This window comes from Mauremys reevesii, linkage group 6 (assembly GCF_016161935.1).
Source record: "Mauremys reevesii isolate NIE-2019 linkage group 6, ASM1616193v1, whole genome shotgun sequence".
NCBI classification, from domain to species: Eukaryota; Metazoa; Chordata; order Testudines; family Geoemydidae; genus Mauremys; species Mauremys reevesii.
Genome location: NC_052628.1, coordinates 15,806,065 through 15,833,981, shown reverse-complemented (window position 1 = coordinate 15,833,981; position 27,917 = coordinate 15,806,065). Strand labels below are relative to the sequence as shown.

General features: G+C 44.2%; 1 protein-coding gene and 1 long non-coding RNA gene across 6 annotated transcripts in view; one reads left to right on the top strand and one right to left on the bottom strand.

The window, feature by feature from the left end:
* The window catches only part of MAPK4 (mitogen-activated protein kinase 4), a 145,511-nt gene that overhangs the window by 89,858 nt on the left and 27,736 nt on the right, over positions 1 to 27,917 (bottom strand). Inside the window, exon 1 of one of the 5 annotated variants that reach the window (XM_039545837.1) lies at positions 22,433 to 22,500. The exons of the other annotated variants lie outside the window; for them this stretch is intronic. The gene's annotated coding sequence lies outside the window, so the exon portion shown is untranslated. Of the gene's footprint in view, positions 1 to 22,432; positions 22,501 to 27,917 lie in introns of those variants that run through there. 5 annotated transcript variants of the gene reach the window in all.
* LOC120408665 lies at positions 656 to 7,999 on the top strand. Its single transcript, XR_005600853.1, has 3 exons — positions 656 to 772; positions 3,270 to 3,421; positions 7,893 to 7,999. It is a non-coding gene; the product is annotated as an uncharacterized LOC120408665 (long non-coding RNA).

Sequence of the window (27,917 nt, the reverse complement as noted above, 5' to 3'; positions counted from 1 at the left end):
TGGTACTATGGGACTCCAATTCCTGCAGCTGTAACTATAAGAAGTGTGACTAAATATTGGCTTCTATTGGAGACGGAGATGCAGATTTACCTGGAGGCACAATAAAGTCTTGAAATCCACTGAAAGGAGTTAAGATCCCATGGACTGGAACACCAAATGAGTGCAGCAGTCTTTTAGACAAGGCTAGGGTTCCATCTAACTGCAGAAACTACCTCCAGGGCTTTCAAACTAATATTCTCAAGCAGAAGGTGAAGTTGGGGGGGGGGGGAGGAAGATAACACTCCCCACCTGTGCTGAGCCAGTGAATGCACAGGTATAATCAGATTGATCAGCACTGTTCCATACTGCATGTAATGGAGTACACTGGCCCTTTAAGAGCAGATGGGGCCAGAAGATCCCATTCCAGCAAGCTAGAACGAACAAAGGCCAAGGAAAGGGCCTTGCAGCAGAAGAGAGAAAGTGGTGTTGGGGAATTAGTAGTTGGATGGAGGGGAAAAAACCCAGGACACTATCCTTTTAAGGGCCTGGAACCAGAAGCCCTGTAGTGTAGGACGGAGGCAGTGCTCCCTTCTCTTCCAGCCAGTCCAGAGAGCTCTCTGGTGGAGAGCAGTATATAAACTGCTTTCTTCCTCAGAACAGGGGAGCTGCTGGGAGGAGAAGGAAGCCGGAGCTAGAAGGCCGAGTGCCACTTAGAAATGGCTAGGAGTGGTGACCCCGTGAAGAACAGGTGCTAGCAGAAAAAGAGCTCCATGTGGGTGGCAGAAGAGCCAAGGTAAGTGTGAACTCTTGCATTGCCTTGCTGCACTTGATTTTTGAGATATTAAGGACGATGCAGGACAGTTGGTGGTCGTCAAACCAGCTGCAAGTGGAGAAAGGGTCCACTCATACGAGAGACTGAGTAGAGCTCAGAAGAGGCCCTGAAAGAGGGAAAACAGGTGGATGCCACAGGGACCTCTGGAAATGTGGGGCACTCAGTAAGTGGCAGCCCCATTACACTGTAGGATTATCAACCTCTGTTAGCTTTTTTGGACTGCTGCTACACACTGAGTTCATGTTTTCAGAGAACTACCCACAATGACTTCAAGATCTTTCTTGAGTGATACAAGCTAATTTAGACCCCATCACTTTGTATGCATAGTTGGGAATATTCTTTACATTTTGCATTACTTTGCATTTATCAGCGTTGAATTTCATCTGCCATTTTGTCACCTGGTCACCCAGTTTTGTGAGATCCCTTTGTAACTCTTCAGAGTCTGCTTTGGCCTTAACTATCTTGAGTAATTTTGTATCGTCTGCAAATTTTGCCACTTCGCTGTTCACCCGTTTTCCAGATAATATCTGAATATGTTGAACAGCACAGGTCCCAGTACAGATCCATGCAACAGGAAGAAAGTGGCACCAGCCCCATAGACAAATAATACAGCCCAAGCAAAACACCAATAGTCTTATTCAGTGTAGAGTCTGTGTAGGGAGACGCACAGCTTCAGCATGCACTCTCTATATATTGTAGCATTACAATGCTTTACAATGGTGAGTATTATCATCCATATTTTACAGATGGGGAAGCTAAGGTGCAGAGGTGAAGGCCTCAAGATCACGTGGGAAGAGCTGGGAAATTGAATCCAGCACCCCTGCTTCCTACTTTCATGCCTCCCCCACTAGGCCACCAGTCATCTATACGAAATACCCAACTTCTCAAACAGTTTTGTAGCCTGGCTCTGTCCAAGGTTTTAGTTTGCTTAAAATAGGGTTAAGTACTGTCTACATTTGGCCAACTATACGCCAACAGTGCTAAAACCATAAACCCCTCCCTTCCCCCAACAACAACATGGTGGGTTATTAGGGGATTGCGGATGAGCACTTGCTAACTCATCACATGGCTCTTTTACTGAGTCAGTTATTAACTAGGATTATTTTCTTCTATGTAATAATCATCAGCTGCTTCCATCATGGATATGATCAGCATCTGTAAAGCACTTTGAGATGAACAGCTAGAGACTGCCATGTAAGTGTACAGTGACAACTAGAGCAGCTTGGGAATTTTCCACAAACCGCTTTCGGATTGGAAAATGCCAGTTTGTCAAAACAGAAACTGTTCATGGGAAAGGGATCTTCCAATTAGAAAAAAAATTTGGAAAAAAAGGTGTCAAAATTGACACAACCTCCCATTTCCACTTTTCTTTTTTTTAACCCAGAATGTTTTGGGGTTTTTGGTTTGAAACTTGTTTTGAAATTTTAGTTATTTTTAAAGGTAAACATTAAAAAGGTTAAAAAATTTTAAAAGTTTCTAAATTATCAAAATAAAATGACCAGATCCGATTTTTTTTTTAATTTGGATAATCAGTTTGTGAAACTTTTTGAGATTTTTGACTTTTCAACCCATTTGTGATGGGAAAAATTTTCAAAATCTCAGAAAATTCTTATGGGTCAGAAAAACCGGTTTTCGGCCACACTCTGTTTACAACAAACCGGCAACACATGTCCTGAAAGCAACATGCAGGTTTGTCTAACAAACCCTGCACTGACTCTCTCTTCAGCTGGATAGTGCTGTATGTACCAGTAGTATCTAGTCCCTTAATGAACTGCCAAGTTATATTATAATGTTTTGAGTTTTCACAGGCTGTTTGAAGTTAAGCAGTACATGCAGGAATGAAATCACAGTGAGAAAGTTGTGATCATGAGCTGTGACTGACTAGATTTCATCCAGTGTTTATAATGACTCTAAAAGGAGAGAGAAAAATTAAATGGGGTGAAGTTTAGAAGAGGCTTTAGCATCATGGGATATGCTCCTGTTACACTCTGTATGCAAGTTTTAGGTCTAGTCTCACAGCCCTTAATCACAGGAACTGTCCCATTAATTTAACAGCAGGAACATACCCTTTTACTTTATTGTGGATTTAACAGTGGGTTTTCTGCAAGCACCAGGGCATCATACATGATACTGTTTTTGTTTTCTGTCCTTTAGCAGAAATTAAAAAGTAATAATAAGAAAAATACAAAACTTTAAGCTTTGTTTTAAATTACTACAATGAATAGTCAGCACAGACCTCATGCAAGAAGAGAATTGTACCAAGCCAGGACACTGTGGAGTCAGTATTTAAATAGACATTTAGTGAACGGATAAAGAAAAATACACAGCTCTAGAAACAAACCAAAGTTAGGATGCAAGTTGCAGACAGGTGCAAGCAGGATCCTGGTAGCCACTAAAAACATTCTCCAACAGTCACCAGACTGGTAATTTGGCTACCACTTCTTTTCTCTTTATTTAGAGTACAAAATGCAGCATCTCAGATGCCACAGTGTGGCTACTAGTAAATGTGGACTTTTTAATGTCAATCCCTCAGCATGGAAATCAAATATTGCAACTACATGGACAATCCAAAGCACATAGGATGCTTTGCACAGTAAAGAGAAAGACAAGGTGGGTGATGTAATATCTCAACACTATATATAACACTGCAAACTTGCATGGTAAAGTCACATGGAGAAAACCTGAACAAAAAGGAAAAGGGGGAGAAAAAAAATCAAGTCCCAAGGTCCTGAAAAAATGGCACCTTGATGCTGAAGGTTAACAAGGTAGAGGACAATTCACAAGTCTCTGTGGCAAAAGAAATTACACATGCATCACAGTTTTAGCTGTGAAGGTTGCAAAAAGGAGGCTTCGGTAGCTTAAAACCTGGGGGAAAAGATTTGGTGGTTCACAGGATTGGCAAAAAGACATGAAGCCTAGGCTTATGGTTCAAATCCAAGCCAGCTGACTTAGCCCCAGAGAAGGGCCGGTGACCTACGAAAAACAGTGAATTCCTAGTCTAAGGCCTCGTCTACACTATGGGGGGAGATCGATCTAAGTTACGCAACTTCAGCTATGTGAATAACGTAGCTGAAGTCGATGTACTTTGATCTACTTGCTGTGACATAGACTCCCCTTGCGCTTCTCATTCAGGTAGAGTACAGGAGTCGACGGGATGCATTGATCGCTGCACGTCGAACCCCCGGTAAATGTAGACAAGGCCTTAGTCTAGTGTCCTATGCTCAGGTGCCTGCATAACAAAAACAGTCGTCCAAACTTGTATGTACCTTCGTTGGCAATTTCAGTGAAGAGGCATGGGAATTGAATGTGAGCTAGACAACTCCGGATTTCAGGGGGAATTGTGTACAAATCTAAAGCCAGAATTTGGACCCATAATTTGCAGTAACTACCCAATAAGACAAGTTAGAGTTTAGATTCTCTTCTCTGTATTTCCCTCACACTCCATGGGTAGGGTTCATGCCACTCATGTTTGAGGCCACTTTTGAGCGTTGAACCCATGGTGAAGGACGCTAACTAAAGCAAGGAAGCTGTGGCCAGGTGTGAGTGGATGAGACACGGTGCTAAGAGAACCACCACCAAATAAATCAAGGGGGGGAAGGTCAGAAGTGTGATCAGAAGAGAGCGTCACCATCCTGTGCCCATCAGAATATTTTATGTAAAATGGAAGGAGATCAACATTTTCCCCGTCAGTGTAATTGTTAATAATTGGCACAGTCCTTGGAGCAGGGAAAGGGAAAATGCAGTGTGCATTATGAAAAAAGAAACCGTTTTATTTCAGTCCATGGATATACTGCAGTAGTTATACATCTGCCCCAGATGCATCAAGCTGGTAATGTCTGTGAGAACAATGCACAAAGATTCAGTGTGTACATGTGTTCTGAAAGTTTAAATATTGGAACTGTCAGGTACTATTGGGTACCGTGGAACTGTTGGGTTTGATGTGAACAGAACCATTTAGCAGCTGGCTGGGTTTTGAGCAAGGTTTTGGTTCAGAAAGGGCCGTATAAATAAAACTCTACTCCTTCAGGAAGCAGGCTTGGTAAGGAAAATGGTAAAGAGTAATAAGAGCTAGGTGGTAGTATTATGTAGCACTTTTTAATCTATAGATCGAACAAGGAGAATCTACTATGAGGCTAACACCATGGACATAGGGGGAAATCCTACCCTGCCCACCACAGTAAAAGAATGCCAGGTTGGTAGTGGAAATACTGTGGTTCCACTGCACAGTGGAATTGGAATAGGACAGCCTGGGCAGAGAGTGCATGGAAGCGCCTTCTGCCATGACAGAGGATAACATTGCACTATGGCAGGCCAGGACATGCTTGATGGATCCCTGCTTATTTGGCTCTATTTTTCAATCCTATGGATGGTGATGGGGCTGCAGCAGCGGCAGAGGCTATTGCAACCCTGAGGAAGCAGTGACACCCGCAGAGCAGCCTTGTGCGTTGGAGGGGGAGGGCGGCATCCTATGCTCCCCTCCTCGCTGCCATGACACGTCCCCTTTCCCTGGCCTATTGAGATCAGGATTTGGCCCTTAGGGCAGAGCTCCAACAGCTGACAGAATGCTGCACCACAGCAGCAAGGCAAACACGCAACAGGTTCTCTATCTCAGCAACACCAGCGGACCGAGGGATGTGTCCATCTGTGATTTTCATGTGACTGCCCTTAAGTACAGGAGGAAACCCCAGAGGTGAGGAAGTCCAGGACCAGGCAATAAAAGACATGACAATTCCACCCAGAAGGTTAAGGCACGGCTACCACAGCAGGCAACAACCATCTCATTCTGCCTACCCAGTCCAATAATGAATGAAGGGCCAGATCCTAGGAGGTACTGAGCCTAATACAATGGGAGTTTTGGGAGGCCAGCTCTGTCAGGGTCAATGAGCAGAACAGTAATGGCACATCTACTTTCTCTCGATTCCCAAAACACATTGTAACAAAAAAAGCATCATTTCAGTGATCTTATGAAAATAGCTGTAAGCAAACCTACAATGATCATCAAAGCAGCAGTGATGCCATTTAGCTGTGGATGATGGAATACTTAGTCCATTTAAATTGGACCAGGAATTGGAATCCAACTGATGTGAGATTATGATTAGATATTAAAAACTGACCAGGCCATACATCTGCCACCCATTTCAAAGCACTCTGGGGGAGTGTTAGGGAAAATGCAGTGGCACAGTATGGCTGTCTGTTTTGAACGGATTTCAGAATAAGTCAATCTATCCAGCAGATGGGCATGATGAGGGTGCAAACTTGTGGCTAGTGAGCGGGGAGTGCAGCAGAGATTTTGTTCTGGGTAGAGCAATGGAATCACTGAAATCTTTAGCTCCCAGAGCTGTTCCCAACATGGTACATTAGTGGAACATCGAGGCTAGAAGGGGTAAGAATAGAGAGGGACACCAGTTGTAGGGTATATGAATACTCCCTTTGTTGATCCAGCCCAGCTTGTGGCTATTCTTATTTATAATACCTAGAGATGAAGCTGCAGAGAGCACAGGCTGCAAGATGCCATGCTCCCTCTCAGTCCTACTGAAAGGCCCCTTAGATTCAGGAGGACATGTGGCCAGTTGTCAGTATGGCCCTTTGCTGGGAAGACGTCACCCATCCATATTTTGCTGCATTCAGACTTCATAAAATTCCAGATATGACAGAGATCACATGCAGGAGAAGCACCACAAAGAGGATGAAGGGGATATAACCAGCCCTGGCGGTAGGAGAACCACCTAACCAGCCAGGACAGTGATTCTGTCATTATTCTGACTGGTTACAAGTCCACATGAAAAGGTCTTGTCATCTTCCAGATTAGTGGGATCGGTGCTGAGAGCTGGTTTCCTTCCGCAGTGTGCACAGGAAAGGCTCCTATGATAAATGGCACCAGGAGAGATTACTGACTGATGAACACGAGGCAACCTCCCATTTAAGCAGGTGATGCTTTACAAAGCATTCTCCACTGCTCTGAACGCAGACAAGGGGAGAGCAGAAATTCAGAAGAGAACAGGGCTTAGGGTAGGGCAAAGGTTTCAGAGGCAGGACACATGGGTTCTACTCCTAAATCTGCTACTGACATGAGGGGGAACCTTGGGCAAGTCACGTAATCTGCCTATCCCTCCGTTTCCATAGCTATAAAATAAGGATAAGGATACCCTCCTTTAGAAAGAGCTTTGATATCTGCAGACGATAAATCTTAACTATTATATAAATTATAAATACACATGACCTACAGAACATCACTGGCAGCACTGTAGTTCCCAGCTCAGCTTCAGGCTCCCAGCATGATCACCGAATCAGAAATTAGAGATAGAAGAGGCCTACTGGATCTGTTAGTTCATTGCCAGTGCTAGTGCAGCATGGTTCCCTGTAACCTTCTCCAGGACTTGTAAAAACAGTGCAGGAGTCATAGATTCTAAGTGTATTTTGTCACCCAGTAACGTAGTTATAGTTCAATCTCTTGCATCTGTGGAATAGCATGGGATTTAGCTGCATAATGTCCTAATTGTCATAGCTGAAAAGAGGGCAGGCTTGTCCCACACCCTACTTAACAACACTCCCCCCAATTGGTTCTTCCTTTATTGTTTGGGCAATGGGTTGATTTTAAATTGCTACGTGAGACATCCAGTGTCTGATCATTGGCTGTCACAAGTAGTCTTGTTGCCTTGCAACAGCCTTTGGGAATCTTAAGTGGGGGTGGAAAAAAAGACCCCACAACAAAAACAATACACACTGGATAATAATGAGCATTGATAAAGCACTTGTCACCTTCAAAGCACTGTACAGACACGAACTAATTCAGCAGCACGACACTCATCACGAGGGCAATCGTTATACCGTCTTTGCAAATGGGGAAAATGGATGTGCAGAGGAGTTAAGGCCATAAGCAGTTTTCAAAACATGATGCTTCAATGTAGGCATCTAAACATAAGGCTTGCTGACAGAGCTGCTGTGTACCCACAGCTCCCACTGAAGTCAGTAGGAGTGGTGAGTGCTTAGTAGCTATGAAAATCAGGCCATTTTTACTTGGGTGCCCACGTGTGGATTTAGACATCTGATTTGGAGAATCCTGGTCTTTTACCTGCCCAAGGACACGCATCAATTTTGTGGCACACCTGGCTCTCAATCCAGTGTTCAGTCCATTAGAAGAAGGCACCACATCTTTTTCAATAAAAAGAAGAAGAAAATGACATTGGGAACTATACAGTCAAATTCCCCAGGAATATTTAAAGAAGCACTGTGAAGACAAAAATAACCTAAGAAATTTCTTTGCATGGGTTTAATCACATTATCAAAACTGAAAAGATGTTAACATTTTAACACACTTTTCACTAACTTCCTGTAGATAAGAATCCTGTGGCACCTTATAGACTAACAGACGTTTTGCAGCATGAGCTTTCGTGGGTGAATACCCACTTCTTCAGATGCAAGTAGTGGAAATTTCCAGGGGCAGGTATATATATGCAAGCAAGAAGCAAGCTAGAGATAACGAGGTTAGATCAATCAGGGAGGATGATGCCCTGTTCTAGCAGTTGAGGTGTGAAAACCAAGCGAGGAGAAACTGGTTCTGTAATTGGCAAGCCATTCACAGTCTTTGTTTAATCCTGAGCTGATGGTGTCAAATTTGCAGATGAACTGGAGCTCAGCAGTTTCTCTTTGAAGTCTGGTTCTAAAGTTTTTTTGCTGCAGGATGGCCACCTTAAGATCTGCTATTGTGTGGCCAGGGAGGTTGAAGTGTTCTCCTACAGGTTTTTGTATATTGCCATTCCTAATGTCTGATTTGTGTCCATTTATCCTTTTCCTTAGAGACTGTCCAGTTTGGCTGATGTACATAGCAGAGGGGCATTGCTGGCATATGATGGCATATATTACATTGGTGGATGTGCAGGTGAATGAACCGGTGATGGTGTGGCTGATCTGGTTAGGTCCTGTGATGGTGTTGCTGGTGTAGATATGTGGGCAGAGTTGGCATCGAGGTTTGTTGCATGGATTGGTTCCTGAGCTAGAATTACTATGATGTGGTGTGCAGTTGCTGGTGAGAATATGTTTCAGGTTGGCAGGTTGTCTGTGGGCAAGGACTGGCCTGCCACCCAAGGCCTGTGAAAGTGAAGGATCATTGTCCAGGATGGGTTGTAGATCCCTGATGATGTGTTGGAGGGGTTTTAGCTGGGGACTGTATGTGATGGCCAGTGGAGTCCTGTTGGTTTCTTTCTTGGGTTTGTCTTGCAGTAGGAGGCTTCTGGGTACACGTCTGGCTCTGCTGATCTGTTTCCTTATTTCCTCATCTGGGTACTGTAGTCTTGAGAATGCTTGGTGGAGATTTTCTAGGTGTTGGTCTCTGTCTGCGGGGTTAGAGCAGATACGGTTGTACCTCAGTGCTTGGCTGTAGACAATGGATCTTGTGGTGTGTCCGGGATGAAAGCTGGAGGCATGAAGGTAGGCATAGCGGTCGGTAGGTTTTCGGTATAGGGTGGTGTTAATGTGACCATCACTTATTTGCACCGTGGTGTCTAGGAAGTGGACCTCCCGTGTAGATTGGTCCAGGCTGAGGTTGATGGAGGGGTGGAAGCTGTTGAAATCGTGGTGGAATTTTTCCAGAGTCTCCTTCCCATGGGTCCAGATGATGAAGATGTCATCAATGTAGCGTAGGTAGAGAAGGGTTATGAGTGGACGGGAGCTGAGGAATCACAGAATCATAGAATCTCAGGGTTGGAAGGGACCTCAGGAGGTCATCTAGTCCAACCCCCTGCTCAAAGCAGGACCAAACCCAACTAAATCATCCCAGCCGTTGAGCCTGATGATCTAGCCAGTTATCTATCCACATTATAGTCCATTCATCCAATCCATACTTCTTTAACTTGCTGGCAAGAATACTGTGGGAGACCGTATTAAAAGCTTTGCTAAAGAGAAGGAATAACATGTCCACTGCTTTCCTCTCATCCACAGAGCCAGTTATCTCATCATAGAAGGCAATTAGGTTAGTCAGGCATGACTTGCCCTTGGTGAATCCATGCTGACTGTTCCTGATCACTTTCCCTTCCTTTAAGTGGTTCAGGATTGATTCCTTGAGGACCTGTTCCATGATTTTTCCAGGGACTGAGGTGAGACTGACTGGCCTGTAGTTCCCTGGATCTTCCTTCTTCCCTTTTTTAAAGATGGGCACTACATTAGCTTTTTTCCAGTCATCCGGGATCTCCCCCGATCGCCATGATTTTTCAAAGATAATGGCCAATAGCTCTGCAATCTCATCGGCCAACTCCTTTAGCACCCTCGGATGCAGCGTATCCAGCCCCATGGACTTGTGCTCGTCCAGCTTTCCTAAATAGCCCCGAACTACTTCTTTCTCCACAGAGAGCTGGTCACCTCCTCCCCATACCGTGCTGCAGAGTGCAGCTGTCTGGGAGCTGACCTTGTCTGTGAAGACAGAGGCAAAAAAAAGCATTGAGTACACTAGCTTTCTCCACATCCTCTGTCACTAGGTTCCCTCCCTCATTCAGCAAGGGGCCCACACTTTCCTTGACTTTCTTCCTGTTGCTAACATACCTAAAGAAACCCTTCTTGTTACTCCTAACATCTCCGGCTAGCTGCAACTCCAAGTGTGATTTGGCCTTCCTGATTTCACACCTGCATGCCTGAACAATACTTTTATACTCCTCCCTGGTTATTTGTCCAATCTTCCACTTCTTGTAAGCTGTTCTTTTGTGTTTAAGACGAGCAAGGATTTCACTGTTAAGCCAAGCTGGTCGCCTGCCATGTTTACTTTTCTTCCTACACATCGGGATGGTTTGTTCCTGCAACCTCAATAAGGATTCTTTGAAATACAGCCAGCTTTCCTCGACTCCTTTCCCCGTCATGTTATTCTCCCAGGGGACCTTGCCCATCAGTTCCCTGAGGGAGTCGAAGTCTGCTTTTCTGAAGTCCAGGGTCTCTGTTCTACTGCTTTCCCTTTTTCCTTGTGTCAGGATCCTGAACTCGACCATCTCATGGTCACTGCCTCCCAGGTTCCCATCCACTATTGCTTCCTCTACTATTTCTTCCCTGTTTGTGAGCAGCAGGTCAAGAAGAGCTTTTCCCCTAGTTGGTTCCTCCAGCACTTGCACCAGGAAATTGTCCCCTACACTTTCCAGAAACTTCCTAGATTATCTGTGCAAGTCAACAAGGAAGCGTTGTTCCAGGTCGGCCATAAAAATATTGGCATATTGTGGGGCCATGCGGGTGCCCATAGCGGTGCCACTGATCTGGAGATATATATTGTCATTAAAATTTGAAATAGTTGTGTGTGAGGATAAAGGCACAGAGCTCAGCAACCAGTTGTGCTGTGGCATCATCAGGGATACTGTTCCTGACAGCTTGTATTCCATCAGTGTGTGGGATGTTTGTGTAGAGAGCCTCTACATCCATGGTGGCTAGGATGGTGTTTTCTGGAAGGTCACCAATGCATTGTAGTTTCCTCAGGAAATCAGTGGTGTCACGGAGATAGCTGGGAGTGCTGGTAACATAGGGTCTGAGTAGAGAGTCCACATATCCAGACAGTCCTTCAGTGAGAGTTCCAATGCCTGAGATGATGGGGCATCCAGGATTTCCGGGTTTGTGGATCTTGGGTAGTAGATAGAATAACCCTGGTCGGGGCTCTAAGGGTATGTTGATTTGTTCTGGTGTTAGTGTAGGGAGTGTCCTGAGTAGATGGTGCAGTTTCTTAGTGTATTCCTCAGTGGGATCTGAGGGAAGTAGCCTGTAAAATTTGGTATTGGAGAGTTGTCTGGCAGCCTCCTTTTGGTAGTCAGTCCTGTTCATGATGACAACAGCACCTCCTTTATCAGCCTCTTTGATTATAATGTCAGGATGGTTTCTGAGGCTGTGGATGGCATTGCGTTCTGCACGACTTAGGTTGTGAGGCAAGCAATGTTGTTTTTCCACAATTTCTGCCTGTGCACGTCGGCAGAAGCATTCAATGTATAGGTCCAGACTGTCATTTCGACCCTCAGGAGGAGTCCACATGGTCTGTATTCACCCACGAAAGCTCATGCTGCAAAACGTCTGTTAGTCTATAAGGTGCCACAGGATTCTTTGCTGCTTTTACAGAACCAGACTAACACGGCTACCCCTCTGATACTTCCTGTAGATAAGTGCTGTTAAGAGCAGGGGCTACATGTAACTCTGTTTAAACAGAACTTAGCATGGTGAAAGCCTACAACTGGGGCCACTTGTCCTACCATATTACCACTAATAAAGAATACTAGCAGCTACTTATTCTGTCGATTTACTTCATGCCCTTCACTCTGTTTGGATGGTTAAAATATCCTGGTTGGTTTCACTTTATGGATCTCATGCATGAGCAATTATATCTGGGTTTCAACAGTGCATGGAAATGACTTTCGATTTTTGTTTAAAATAAAATATCCATGAATATTGTCATGAAAGCTGGCCAGATCCTGCTCATTTTATAGACACACACAATCCCACTGAGTACAGTGTGCAAGCAAAGCACTCATGTTGCTGTTCAGACTCTTTTACAGAATCACTTTAAATTCACCCTGCTGTTTTCTTTAGTGACGCTAGTTTCTCCGGCTTACTTAGATTCTTGTGCCAGTCTACGGTATTTAGGGAGTCTTTGATGTTTTCTATTTTTTTCTTCTTTGATATAGGTTTTTTCTATGCTGTTAGACAGCCTTCAGCTAAAATTTCCATGTGGTTTATTTATGCGTGGTGAATTGCTAGGGTTCCTTCCTATATAATGTACAGGATCCAAAGGCACTCTCAGATAAATACTATTTAACAAATAAGCCTTTTATTTTTGCTGGATTTATTGAAAGTCTGGAGTTCTCCCTAGCTGGATGGATAATTAAACTGTAAGGTTTGCAACATGATGGTTATTATTAACACAGCACCACAGGAACCAATTAAAGAACAAAAGCAGACAGACATATCCCTTGCCTGAGGACCTTGTATTCTAAGAAGTCCTGATCCTGCAAACCCTTACTCAAGAATAGACAAGAAGACTGGGCCCTAAATTAAACAGTGCACTGCAAAATGGAGCTGAGGCAGCAAAGAGGGCATTCTGGGAAAGACCATGAAGTATGCTCATTGTATGCGCTCAGCTTATTAGCTCCTTTATAAACTGCTATACTAAAAAAAACGCAAGGGTTGAGTTGGGCAAGAGCGCAACAAGACTTAATTCCCCCTTTTCTCCACTTCCCCAGCAGCACTTAATTGTCCTCTCCCTCCCCTAACCAAAGCCTTTAGAACAGCCTTCCTTCCTGCCCCATCTCATTATTAGCTGCTTAGTTGTATTGTGGTAGCCTCAACAAGCTCGGGCCCCGTTGTGCTAGGGGCTGTACAAACACAGTAGATGACTTTCCCTGCCCCAAACAGCTTGCAGTCTGACTAGAAAAGACAGAACAGGTGAGAGAGACGAGCAGCGTGAGGGAAGATGAATGAAGTAATAATGAAGAGGAGTTCTCGTGCAGACTGGCCGTGTGCATGATTCAGAGATTTGGACAGTTTTCTGTTCCTGATGGTGCGGGTGCTGGTGGCAGATGAGAGGTGGGCAAATTCCCAGCAGCTTTTCCTTTTTCCTGTTCCCTACAGGATGGCTCCGTAGGAGCAAACAGTAAATCCAGCAGTTCCAGGAATTGTCGCGTAATGTGCCTGATTCTCTGTTCCAAAACCGACTTACCAACAGGAACTAGTAGGAACCAGCAGAATGTTTTCCTGTGGAACTCCCACTACAGGAGTGACTCAATCTCTGTCCCCTACCGAGGCCTGGATTGGCTTCCCCAATGCCCCATTGAGAAGAATGGAGCAACTTCCCTATCTCACAGTTATCAGGCTGTATGCAGAGTAGGCAGATGTCAGAGCATCGGTTTGCACTTGAGTCACATTTTAAAGCTTTTCCCCACAAGCAGGAGGACTAGAGAATTCCCCTTATTCAAATGAAATCCTAGGCTGTGGCTACACTTAGCGCTTCAAAGTACTGCCACGGCAGCGCTTTGAAGCGCTAAGTGTAGTCAAAGCGCCAGCGCTGGGAGAGAGCTCTCCCAGCGCTGTCCGTACTCCACCTCCCTGTGGGGAATAACGGACAGCGCTGGGAGCCGCGCTCCCAGCGCTGGGGCTTTGACCACACTGGTGCTTTGCAGCGCCGCAATTTGCAGCGCTGGAGAGGGTGTGTTTTCACACCCTGCTGCAGCGCTGCAAATTTGTAAGTGTAGCCAAGCCTGTGACATTCATATGGCTCAAGGAGCTCAGGGCCTTGGCCTTAATCTAGCACTACTTAAATGCAGCTGCTTCTCTTTTCTAACTCCACTACCCTCCTCTGCCACCCTTCCAGCCAGAGTAGCCTGTCTGCATTTACTCTGCCATGCACCTTAGCATCTCCCATCTCCTCACACAGCGTTACGGTAGATAAGCTGCACATTATCAAAGAATCATAGAATATCAGGGTTGGAAGGGACCTCAGGAGGTCATCTAGTCCAACCCCCTGCTCAAAGCAGGACCAATCCCAACTAAATCATCCCAGCCAGGGCTTTGTCAAGCCTGACTTTAAAAACCTCTAAAGATGGAGATTCCACCACCTAAATTATGCCACCTCCAGGTGAGGAGGAAGAGCTGCATCAGCCCAGCACTTACTCCTGCTCTGCAGAACACTCTGGGAGCGTGCAGCTGGGCTACAGAGGAGGGCATGCTGAGAGACCAGCAGAAGGACTGGATTTCAGTAGAAGGGGAAAACTGAGCCCCAGACAACCATCCACTCCCCGGGACTGGGTCCAGTTTCAGGGGAAAGGTAGCGCCTCCCCACATCATACCATGAATGCAATCAGTGATGCAGACAACTTAGTTTTCCAAATGTTGCTGAAAAACAAGCAATGTTCTTGTGCAGCTTGTCCTCATTTACCTCTGCACCAGTGTCTCCCATCACAGATGTCCTGTCCCGAGGCCCCTGAAAGGATCACAAGATTGTGCGCTGAGGCACTGGCAATGAATGGCACTTGGATCCATATAAAAGGAAGTTACATAATTAGAGGGTTATTGTGCTGAACTCCTCACTGAGTTAAATTCCTTCTTATCGTGACAAGCAAAGCCGCCACCACCACCCCCATTCAGAATCATCTCCTATTATGCAGCGATTGTTTAAAGCAGAACAATCAAAGGCTATAGATACTGACACCAGCATAATGCTTCGGCTGCTTCTGCCCCACCTGTTCTAATGTGGATCACCTTTATGGAAAGGGTAGGAGACCCTAGAGAAATTACCAGATATAACAACAGGGTTCTGTTATTAAACTACATCCAGGCAGTGATGAAGTGTTTTTATTACTGGTTCAAATCAATGAGCTCCCACAGAGTTTTGCAGGATTGGGTTTTGGTTTGGTTTTTAACTTTCATCTTCCTAAACAGGCAGAGACGTGGCAGCACAGGGAACAATTCTGCTTCAATTTTTTTCTGAGTATTGTTGGGCCTAGCAAAGCACAATACACCAGGTTCAAAATACACTTGGGTTCAAAAAAGAACTAGATAAGTTCATGGAGGGTAGGTCCATCCAGGCCTGGCTTTAGGACGTGCGGGGCCCGATTCAAAAGAGCTGCCACCAAAAGGCCGCCGAAGACGGGCAGTGATTGAGCTGCCACTGAAGATAGTGGTAGCAATTGGGCAGCAGCCCAATCGGTTGCCGCTGTTTCCGGCGGCACTTCAGCGGAGGGCCCTTCATCGGCAGCAGCTGTCTTCCTTACCTTGCGGGGCCCGCTTCACAGGAATTGGGGGAATCGGCCTAAAGCCAGCCCTGGGTCCATCAATGATTAGCCTCTGTTTGCCAGAAGCTGGGAATGGGCGACAGGAGATGAATCACTTGATGATTACCTGTTCTGTTCATTCCCTCTGGGCACCTGGCTTTGGTCACTGTCAGAAGACAGGATACTGGCTAAATGGACCTTTGATCTGATCCAATATGGCTGTTCTTATGTTATTTTATGTTCTTAGGTGCCAAAACAGTTTGTATCTCTGGGATCCTTCATGCCTTGACAATTCTACTTTGCAGGATGCAGTGTAAGCAGGAGCCGTATCTTCAGTAACATGTAAGCTACCTAGGACCAGATCATATAAATTTTGCCAGCATGGAGGTTTTCCTCATTCTCTCATACTAGGATTCCTGGGAGAAGCAACAGCTATTCTGGTCAGCATCACCAGGTGTGAGGTCTTATGTTTTTAATCATTGTAACTGGCAGTCCCCAAAGATCACAAAGCATTCAGGGGCAAGATAATCTTGGATAGGGGTTTACAGCCTAAAAGTTGGGTTGTAACAGATAGTTGCCCACAAGGTCAATCCAGACTTTTACCCTTCTGTGACAGGGAAATTGAATTCTATGCAGTTTAATGTTTGTAGTTCTTTTAAGTGAGATCTTAAAAATAAGCAGTCCTATTTGCTCTGTGTGAAATGTAAAAGATGCCATGGACTAATCTGTAGGAGGATTTTTTCCCCAGGTATCTGGGGTCAAAATGCCCCACACGCTAATGTCTGCAAGACAAGATACCCTCCACCCTAAAAGTGGATGCTTGCATATCAAGCCAGTATCATGGTCTGAATGGAGGTGGAATATTTACAATTATTTGGATTTAAGCACACATACACAAAACAAAACTCCAACATAAAGCACAGCAGTACCACTCAGTATGGTCCAACTGGATATTCTCCCAACACCTGCTTATGGGGGAAAGACTTTTCTTTTTAAATTACTGTGCTTATGGTCAGGCCAAATTACACTGAGGGAATTAGACAACACTCATTTGATCATGAAATGAATGGAAAGCAATGCAGAGATTTAAATAGACCTGAAATACTGCAGAAGTGATATTCACTCAGCAGCAGACCCACAGTCAGACAGACAATCTTAGCAATTCAACCATGGTGTGAAGTGTCAGATCACCCGAATACAGAGCAGAAATGGGAAAGGATCACTTTTCCACTGGGAGATAATGTAAGAAGATGAAATGCTGGTCCAAAAGGATAACCAGATAATAAATTGAAAAAATAATTATTCATTACATGACCTTGCTAGCCAATGTGCCTTCTGCAATCAGCCCAAATACAATATTTGCATGGAATGTTACACTGGGAAACCCCAGTTCCTAACCTAGTGATGTATTAAGAATTATCCATTGAGATCCATACATTTCTCTTACCTGATCATTTTAGCAAGCTAATTCTTACTCTCATAGTCCTCACTTTTATTATTTTATTGCATTCCCAAGTACTTCACAGAAAAATAGACATGATTTATCCCTAAGCAGACTGGTATTATAGCTACAATCATTTGTTACATGTGTTACAACAATTCTCCATTTTCAGCCTGGTTTAATTCTACAAACCTTAAGTTTTTCAGTTTGATACACCACTCTTTTTAGAAAAAAATAACTAAACTTATTGAAGTGGTGGAATTATTTTATTAACTAGTGGATCTTTTGGGACTCTCCTCCTTATGAATTAGTATGAGTGAAAACATGATGCCTAATCATGGCAAATCACTTTGCTATCTTGGATTTGTAACTACAGCCTTTTATTACAAAAAATAAATGTGCCACCAACAGAGAGAGAGAGAGTATGTGTGTGTATTTGTATACTGTGCACACTGAAAAAGGAGCAGACTAACATAAAAGATACTGTGGGCTTACTTCTGATCTCACACCAGTGCAACTCAGATGACTTCTTTAAGTTCTCCCTGAGTTTCCTGGTGTACATTAAGAGGAGGATCAGGCACTGTTACTGCTACTCCACTGAAATACCAACAAGAATTTGCACAAATTCAAATTCCAGAATATGAAAGGTGCTGCATGTAAAGGTTGCAAATGATAAAATTCAGGGGTTCCGATTCGATGCTCTTATGATGCAGTTTGGATCTGAACTTTCCCAATGTTGAAAGTGGTCAGATCTAAAATTTTAGTTTAGGCCTCACCTCTAGGGGCACGAGTTCCAGATGGTTTTTATGATATCTGGAACTCGTTCACCCATCACTCGTTTAAATGTGCTTAATATAGAAAAAATAGAAAAATTACATATTTAAATAGGTTAACACTGGAGAGCTTTATTCTGTCCTATATATGCATTAACACCAAACACCACGAAGCTCAAATGTGCCAAGAAGAGACGTTCCTCCTCTTTTCAGAGCAACATTCTCTTCTAAATACAGAAATGGAGGATGCAAGTCCTTTCAAATTATTTTTTTCAGGAATTAATATAACATTTTAGGAACATGTGATAATGGGAAATTGAGAGCCAGGCGCTAAGTAGGCAGGCCACGTGTAAGTGTAACAGGCTTGAGGAAAGCACTATGCTAATCACTAAGTCTGGATAATTCAGGCCCATCCAACAGAGTTATCCTGCGTGACTCTGGCAAGTCTGCAGGCATGCCGAGCCACCCAAAAGAAGGGACTAAGTATTCGCCCCACTGTTTCTTCCCTTCTTTGCACCACTAAATGCTGCCATGCAAGCATGTGGGCTCCATAAGCTTCTCCAAAGACACAGCTCTGCCAGCCAACTACTGCCAGACCACCCCTCCTAGAGCACTCCTAGGCAGTGACTAACACATTGGGCTCCCTTAGGGCCAGAATTTCATAGCTTTACTCGGAACGAGGAGTCCCACAAGCATGGATTTCAATGGGACTACTCCCAGAATAAGATACTACTCAATATGAGCAACAGTATCAGGATCTGGCCCTTTAACATAGGCTAAAACCATCCATACTAGAACTGAGACTACATAGTTCATTTTACTTGTAACCCATATACAACACATTGAAGGAACACGACGTAAATCTTCATAGAAGAAAGGCTACTCTGTGAAACTACTGTGCCATCTAGATCTCTTTTCCTATGCACTCCTTCTAGGTTACCAAACTGGGGAAACGTTCCTCCAATAGAACAGACTTATCACTAGATACAGAATAGGAAGATTATTGTTAAAATGGTGACAATACCAATCCAAATATCCATCCTAAGCATCTCAGGAACATACAAGGACAATTTCGTAACCTCAGGTGCGGTAGCCTAAAAGCCTGAATACTCCCCAGGACCTTACTTAGAAACTCTCTCTGTCTTCTACTTAGGGAGGTAAAGTGTAATGTAGAAACAGTCCCAGAGGCTTTTCACAGTGACTATGCAGCCTGTGACAGGGAACTAATGCCAAGGGAAATAAAAGCAGCATTTAAAAGCTCCAGCAGGTAGAGAAATGGAATACAGCAATTCTGTCTACTGACTCCAACCTACCGACAAACAGAAGGCTGTAATAAACCACAAGCAATCTCTGCAAGATGAGCTCCTGAGATCATTAGAAACACTAAGCTATCATCTCACAAGTGCTTGCATTTGTGTCTCCGAAAGCAATGTCTGTAATCACACCCTTTATCCTGCTATTCACTGACAAATCTCATGCTGTATTGCATTATATTTTGAGGCGCTGCACTTTATGGCTTGCAGATCCGCATGCTCAGCTTATAAACACCACAATAAAGATATGCCTTAAAAAAAAAAAAAGAGAAGGAAGTTCATTTGTCTGCACAATCCATTTCACAAAATGCCAATACCTTCACTCTTCAACTCCTCGCCTTCCTTAGCAGTATCGCAGTATTGCCTAGAGGCCCAACCAAGAATGGGGCCTCTTTGTGCTAGGTGCTGTACAAACAGAGCAAGAGACACTTGTTGCCCGAAAGAATTTACATCTAAATAGACGAGAAACAGGTGGGAGGGGAAACAGAATCCCAGAGAGGCGAAGTGACTTGCTCAAGGTCACATAACAGGTCAGTGATGGAGCCAGGAACAGAAGCCAGGTTATCTGATTCTCAGTCCAAGTGCTCCATCTGCTAGCCCATACTGCCACCCACTTGTCTGACTTGCCTCCCTCTATACAAATACATGTCAACAAGCAAACATGATGACAAAAAATAAAAGAAAGAATAGGAAGCAATGAGATGTGTATGGTTTCTTACTTCCCATATCAGTCCCCTACTCCTCCAGCTTTGCTTGGCATTCCTTGCCGTCCCTTCTCTGACTTCCATTCTGGATGCAAGGACCTGTCTTTTTAATGTGTCTGTCCAGTACCACATACCACTTAAGGGCTATAGAAAGAAAATACTTCTCTGGGGTGGGTTTATAGATAACATTCATTTGATACCATTGCCTGTGGGCTCAGGAGAGAGGTCAAGGAACGAATGACCCTGGAGACTTCCTTCCATGAACAAGCTTCTCATCCTTAGATCTGTGGCACAGGTGAGGAACACTAGCTGGGTAGAACTGGGAGGTTTGTACTGACATGTCACCTGTGCTGTATAAACAGAGGACTAAGGCTTCCAGGGCTTTCCATACAACAGCTTTGGGGAACGCTGACGTCACTTAGGAGACCTGGCATAAATTGGCACTTCAGCAGCCTGCTCCAGCTTCCGAGTCAGCTTTACCTGTTGGCTGGGCACACCAGCTCCTCAGAGCGTTGCAGCTCCAGGCTGCCCTCCATATTAAAACTTGCAAAGGCATTGTGGGCCAGACTGTGCTACTGCTATTCAGCACAAGTAAGATCTTACTCCACAAGTAGTTCCATGCATTTTAAATGGGATTTATCTGAGGAGTCTGGTACTACTCAATATGAATAAAGGTGGCAGTCTGGTCTTATATGAGAATTAAACACAAATCAGTAGTTTTGCTGACTTGTGCAATTTTACTGGCACTATTTGGTGCTTTTCCTAGAGCTTCAGCTCTCAGAGTCAGAGGAATATGTGAGAATCTGAGCTTTCATTTAAAAAAAATGAAAGTACATTTCTAGACCTCATGGTTAGAGAGAGAGACACTGGAAAACATGAACCCTAAACTAAAGGTTCAAAACCAAGAAAACAATGACCATATTATTATTTTTTTAAATTCTCACGACTTTTAAGCCTGGCACACGATTTTTGAATGTGTGGGGCTGGCAATGCTGAATGCCAAGGGCAATGAAAATAACAGCTTGTCACTATCAGAAATAATGTGGGAGAATTTTCTAAAGAGAATTCAAAATAAAAGTATTACAAGTCCAGATCCCAAAATAGCATGAACCAGAACAAAGCACGTACCGAGAGACTTAACTTTCGACATTACACGTGGAGAATAAAAAGTTATGCTGGGAACAAGCTTCAGCAGCAGCTCAGCACAATCACCTGCTACAGGAATAATGAGATTATGTGGAATAACCTTCTGTAAAAGAGCATCACTGAAGGAGCAGCCCATCTGTGCAGAGTCTGGCTGCTATGTGGGGTGATAGAGACGACAGAGCTCAAACCAGCTGGCTATTTTTAGGAAGCACTTCTGTAAATAACCTACAATGCAGAGGTATGGCAAGGAAATAGGAGTGTACTGTAAGAGCCACAGCAGCCAGAGCATTGCACAGAAATACTGGGCCAAATTCATCCCTGGTGTCTCTTGTCTGAAGTCAGTGGAATGCACTAGGGATGCATCTAACCTGCAGTTCTTTACTGTTTTGATGTGAAACAGATGCAAGAAGTTTGCTTTTGGGGAAATTAAAAATCTGGGTGATGTTCTAGTAAGAGAGAAAGCTGCAACAGTCGGATCCAAATGTTAAACACCCCGAAGTTCAGGGGTGTTTGGGGATATGATTATTGGTATTTGGGAAGCAGAGCTCTAAGCATGCCATAACAGCAAGACACAAGCCCTGCTCTGGGGAGATTACAGTCTAAGGCCCAATCCTGCCTTGTGACCTGCACTGTCAAACCTTTACCCTTAGCAACATCCCACTGAGTTCAATGTTCGATGGGATGCCACACAGGCATGTTCACACCCACACAAATCCCATTGCAGAAAAAAGGCCTAGGTAGGAGGATCACACCAGAATGCACTGGGAGACCCATAAGATAGTGCTAATTTACAGTGGGGTTTTTTTCCAGGGTAGGGTGCCCATTATGGAAGATAAGGGGTGTCTGCAACAGGCCCATCTGATTTTAGATTCTGAACACCCTGAAAGCACAGGCTGTTCAGCAGAGCTGGCTGGAAAGATTTAAATAGCTCAGACCAAAGATTAGACTGGTGCTGATCTCTGTGTAAGTGTGTTGGGTTGATCATTCATTCCCAATTACTAAGCTTGTCCTGTGGTCTGAGGTACCCCCAAGGTGGATCAAAGCAGGATCAAACAGATCAGCCAATCCAGCCACTAAGAAGGGGCCAGCATTCTCTGGAGATTATTTCCACTCCTGCCTCTGGTCCACCAAAGCACAAAAATGGGCTTGGGGCCCCGTATTTTCATTTGACCCAGGCCAGGGTTACCTTGAATCTCTCCCTGATGATATACACGCTGTGAACACACCAAGAAGGTGGGCAGGAGTCACCGAAATTCTTGGCCCAAATTCATCTCCGGTCTTATTACACTGGCTTCCATGGAGTTACACCAGGAGTGACGTGGGCCTCTTTCCCTTTCTATTCAGCTAGTAATAATGAAGCCTGCTCCTCACAAAAGCTAGAATTCAGCCTCTTCCCTTCCTTGCCCCCTTAACCATCTTATTATTGCTTGTTTCCGTTTACTGGGTAGAGATTGGCATAGAGGATTTAAAGAGGCAACTAGATAACTCAGTAGGTCTGGAATTAGATCTTGCCACATGGAAACATACCTTGAGTTCTGAAACGGGGCAGCTATTTGCAAAGCAGAGACGGAGTCATTTAAGGGGTTGTCCTTGCAAACTGTACTGGGAAAGAACAGAACAGAAGGTTCAGTTTGTTCAGAGTTTAAAGGGGCAGTGACATTTAGGCATCTGTTGCCATTTTGGTTAGGAAATCAATTTAGCTCTCTTTTTTTTTTTTTTTTTTTTTTTTTTTTTTGTAGCTCAGCTGGTTTCAGGGTCTAACAAGAACTGCCAAAACAACAGTTCTTTCATTGCCTATTTGTTATGTTCCTGGAGCCCCATCAAGCAAAACTCCCACGGATTTAATTGTAAGTGGGATCAGGCACACACTCCTACCCCCCAGAACCTAAGTGCTTTGCACACAGTCGGTTGTCTTTGACTTTTTCACTGAAGAGAGGTTCAATCTGTGAAAATTTTATTTGGATTTTGAGTGTTCAGATGTTTTGGTGTCCTGTGTTTAGCTCAACTTCACCTCTGTGGGGGGACATTTCCATGTTGTTATTCAGTTGTATTGCACCTTGAGGCCTTAAGCAGGCATCAGGGCCCCATTGTGCATGGCGCCATACAGACATACAGCAAAAGGACAGTCACTGCCCGCAGAAGCTCACAGCCTAGATTCTACAACTGTCACACACGTCCAATGACTAAAATAACCCATTCAAATAGGAGTTCAGATGCCCAGTCAGTGCTTTGCACAAGACATTTGGGAGGTCAAAATGAATTAAAGCCTTAAGTAGTGAATTCCCATCTGTTCTCCCCCTTCTAGTCTTACATTTTAAGTGGAAAAAAAAGTGACATTTGAAATGCTGCTGAAAGAAGTTTTAAGAAAAAAATCCTTTTCTGAGTTCTACTCAGTGGTACGGCATCACATATTAATTCTGACACATTTGCAATGTTGTAGAAAAGGGCAAAAAACTTGTGACACTGGGGCTTAAATGAAGACAGTGATACATTCTGGGGGCTCTTGTTTTTGAGTGGGATCTGGCAGGGACTCTACAGCTACGGGATCTGCCTGTATTGTTATGATAAAACCAGTTTTCCAGCCTTTATAATTGGCTCCTTTAGAGTCAAATTCTCTTTAGTCTGTTATCCCCATCACCCTACTATCCAGACTGTGCTGAGATTTACATAAAAGTAGTTGGCTGGATGCAATTAAGAAAGTTAGTTTGTTTTATATGTCAAGTTATTGATTTTTCAGTTTGGTGGCTGAACCAAAAATAAAAAATAAATTGGTTCATTCTGAACCAAAACTATTTATTTTTCCAGTTTTTCACACAATAATCTTCTGACATTTTGGAAGGTGGAAAATTAACTTTTTTCAGCTAAACTATTTGCCTAATTTGGCTCAAATTCCTAAAAAGTTTGGGTGCCCTGAAAAATGCTAATTTACTATTCACTGGAAAAGTTTGCCCAGCTCTCTCTCTTTTATACAGACACATAGAGAACGAGATTGTGAAAAGTGCTAGATCAACAGCCCTAGACAGAGGTTCTCCGTTTAGCTGCAGAACAGGAACCACATGAGCAGTAAACTGGTCCACTGCATCGACTATTACAATTTATTATTTGTATTAGTACAGTGCCTAGAGCAGTGGTTCCCAGACTTATTCCACCGCTTGTGCAGTGAAAGCCCCTGGTGGGCCAGGCCAGTTTGTTTACCTGCCGTGTCCGCAGGTTCGGCCCATCGCGGCTCCCAGTGGCCACGGTTCGCTGCTCCAGGCCAATGGGAACTGCTGGAAGTGGCGTGGGCTGAGGGACTTACTGGCAGGGCCAGCGCAACCCATTAGGCAACCTAGGCAGTCACCTAGGGCGCTAACATTTGGGGGGCGGCGACCGCGGCGGCGGGACCTTCCGCCCCCTCTGTCGGGGGCAGCATTTTGGGGGCGGGACCTTCTGCCGCCTAGGGCAGCAAAAAAGCTGGCAGCGCTCCTGCATACTAGCCGCCATTTCCATCAGCTCCCATTGGCCTGGAGCAGCGAACCGCAGCCACTGAGAGCTGCCATCAGCCGAACCTGCAGACGCAGCAGGAAAACAAACTGGCCCGGCCCCCCAGGGGCTTTCCCTGCACAAGCGGCGGAACAAGTTTGGTAACCACTGGGCTAGAGACAACAGATGATTACAGACTGGGGACTACAAGTAAACAAAGAGACAATATTGATCAGCAGGATAGACAGCGGTCATTTGACATTTAATATTGTCATTGCACTACCCTATATTTCTGGCTGCATTTTCTCAAAGTAGTCCTTTAGGAAACCAGGGTGGGCAGCTGCACCCAGAAACTAAGCTAAAAAGCCAAATAAATAAGAGACAACCAGCAATAAAGAGTCAAACCAAAAAGAAATTTTAAACTTGAGGGAACGGATAGCCTTTTACCTCTAGGTTACCAGTTCTAATCCAGCTCAAATCAATAGTGATGACAGGTTACCACTAGCTGATGACTGTTTACAAAATATTACAAAAAAACAGCACAAACTGGCACCTATGTGTGTCAGCTGATAAATGGATTAAATGGACATGTACATTGAAATAGACTGACAGGTTGTCCCTCCAGGTCAGGACTGAGACATGCTGGCATGGCGAGGTGGGAAGCTTATATATTATTATTATTATTTGTATCACTGTAGTGTCTAGGAGCATCCGTCATGGACCAGAACCCCAGTGTGCTAGGTGCAGGACAAACACAGAGCAAAAAGATATTCCATGCCCTAAACAGCTTACAACAGAGGTAGGCAACCTATGGCATGGGTGCCTAAGGCAGCATGCGAGCTGGTTTTCAGTGCCACTCACACTGCCCAGGTCCTGGCCACCGGTCCGGGGGGCTCTGCATTTTAATTTAATTTTAAATGAAGTTTCTTAAACATTTTTAAAACCTTATTTATTTTACATACAACAATCGTTTAGTTATCTATTATAGACTTATGGAAAGAGACCTTCTAAAAACATTAAAATGTATTACTGGCACGCGAAACCTTAAATTAGAGTGAATAAATGAAGACTCAGCACACCACTTCTGAAAGGCTGCCGACCCCTGGCTTACAATCTAAGTAACTGCTGCCTTCTGTGAACCTGTTCTGGGGATACACATAGAGAGAGTATGTCAATCAGGTCCCTTATTGAAAAATTCCTTTAGAATGTAACAGGATTCTGTAGAAATGTGTTAGGATTCTACACGAATAACGTTAAAACACAAGAGCTAAGATCTCATTAAATATTAAATTCTATAGGTGTTTTAATCACTCTACCTAATTTTAAAGCAGGGATACAATTCTCTGTTAACTTCCATACATTGGCCAAACAGTATAATCAAATTCTTATTTTCTATTAATTTCACAGGACTTTTCTATAAGGGGTGCCTTATAGAACTTTACATTAAATATTTAATTTATGAATAGTCTTGCTTCATTTCAGCTGTTAACAGAATAATAAAAAATAATAAATAAGAGACGGCTGCATATTGACATCAAAGGATCTTCTTTTGAGCTGGGCCAAAAGGGTTTCTTTGGGCTGAGATTCCGCTCAGTTTTTGCATTAAAGACTTAAGTGAGGCTTTGGTACTGCAGAGGGTTGGTGCTGCAGAGGCTACTTTTTGCCTTAAAGGAACACAGGGTACTAGTTTGTGTGACCCTGAGGTTACTGCATTTGCTGAATACTGAATAGTGGAGAAAACACAGCTTGTGTTTCACAGAAAAGGTTGACATCGTTGTACCAATAAAAGGTCATTAAACATACAAAGGTATCTAATAGCAAAAATAGATGCATTAACATAATATTGAGAGGTATACTCATTCTGCCCTCGATGCATGTTTGTAACTCCCATTAATCTTAGTAAGAGCTAAGCAGAGGGACCAGTCCCCTGTGCACCCAAAATGGGGAGCACCACCCTCAGTGCCACTAGATTGCTAGAGAATATGAATGACCCAAATGCCACTGGGTATTATTCTGGGGTAATCCCGCCATGAGGAGAGGGAGGGAAAGGACTGTGCTTCTTTGAGGTAATTGTGACATTAAGAGTGGGCTGCAGGGTCAGAGAGAATAGGTCAGGGCTCAGCCTTGGACACAGGAGTGAGAGAGACTCACGTTCATCTGGATCCCAGAGTTTAACTATTGCAAAGACTCAAAGGATACAAGGTCAACTCTCAGGTTACTGGCCACAAGAGAGAAACAAGGACCAAGAAAATCAGACACAATCAGACTCATAGGACTGGAAGGGACCTCAAGAGGTCATCTACTCCAGTCCCCTGCACTCCTGGCAGGAGTAAGTATTATCTACACCATCCCTGACAGGTGTTTGTCTAACCTGCTCTTAAAAATCTCCAATGTGGAAATCTCCACAACCTCACTAGGCAATTTATTCCAGTGCTTAACCACCCTGACAGTATGAAAAACGTGCAAAATGTCCAACCTAAACGGCCCTTGCTGCAATTTAAGCCCATTGCGTCTTGTCCTATCCTCAGAGGTTAAGGAGAATAATTTCCCCCTCCGCCTTTTAACAACCTATTATGTACTTCAAAACTGTTATCATGTCCCCTCTCAGTCTTGTCTTCTCCAGACTAAACAAACTCAATTTTTTCAATCTTCCCTTATAGGTCATGTTCTCCAGATATTTAATCATTTTTGTTGCTCTTCTCTGGACTTTCTCTAATTTGTCTACATCCTTCCTGAAATGTGGAGCCCAGAACCAGACACAATACTCCAGCTGAGGGCTAATCAGGCCCAATCCATACCGCTGATCTGTGTTCCTTTACTAGGGTCACTACTGAAGGGCCTGCCTGAATGACCTTCACCAGATCCTGCCCCAGGTTTCCTGAGCTAACTCTTATTTTATACACTCGAAATGGACCTCAGCCTGCCCCATCCTGAAGGGACCTTATCACAATGGGCCTCAAGAGCCATATGTAGGGAGCATGAACTGTCACAGGGCTAGACTGTGTCTGGGTGTGAAGGGGGCAATGAGTGTAGAAGGAGCATTCCTCCTCCCCTCGGAGTATGTCTACACTGCATGCTAAACCTGGGCTCTGAGTCATGTTTGAACCACAGCTCCCATTCTGTCCACACAGAAAATCAGTCTCAGTTCAGCAAGCACTTGGGAGCCAGGTCCTAGGACTCTGCTAGCGGGTTGGATCAGAGCCTGAGTCCAGCTGAGACTCAGGTCCAAGTCCTGTCATTTTGCAGGGTGGACACAGCTCAAGCCGCAGACCCAACTCATTGAGTAGAGAAGCATATGCTGCACCCTGGGAGAGGTGATAGCAATGGGAGTGTGAGCCATAGCTGCCCAGGAGCCCTGGGAGTAACTATACCTGCCTCTAGCACAATGGCTCCTTCCCACCCCTGCAGACAAACTCATCCCACAAAGGGGCTGTTGTTCTCCAAAGGCCCTCAGCAAGTTGCACCATGGCCCATCTTCTGCAGAAAGTTCTCTGATAACAGAGAGCACAATAGCTCACCACAAAGGGTTGGTCTCACTGCAAAGGACACA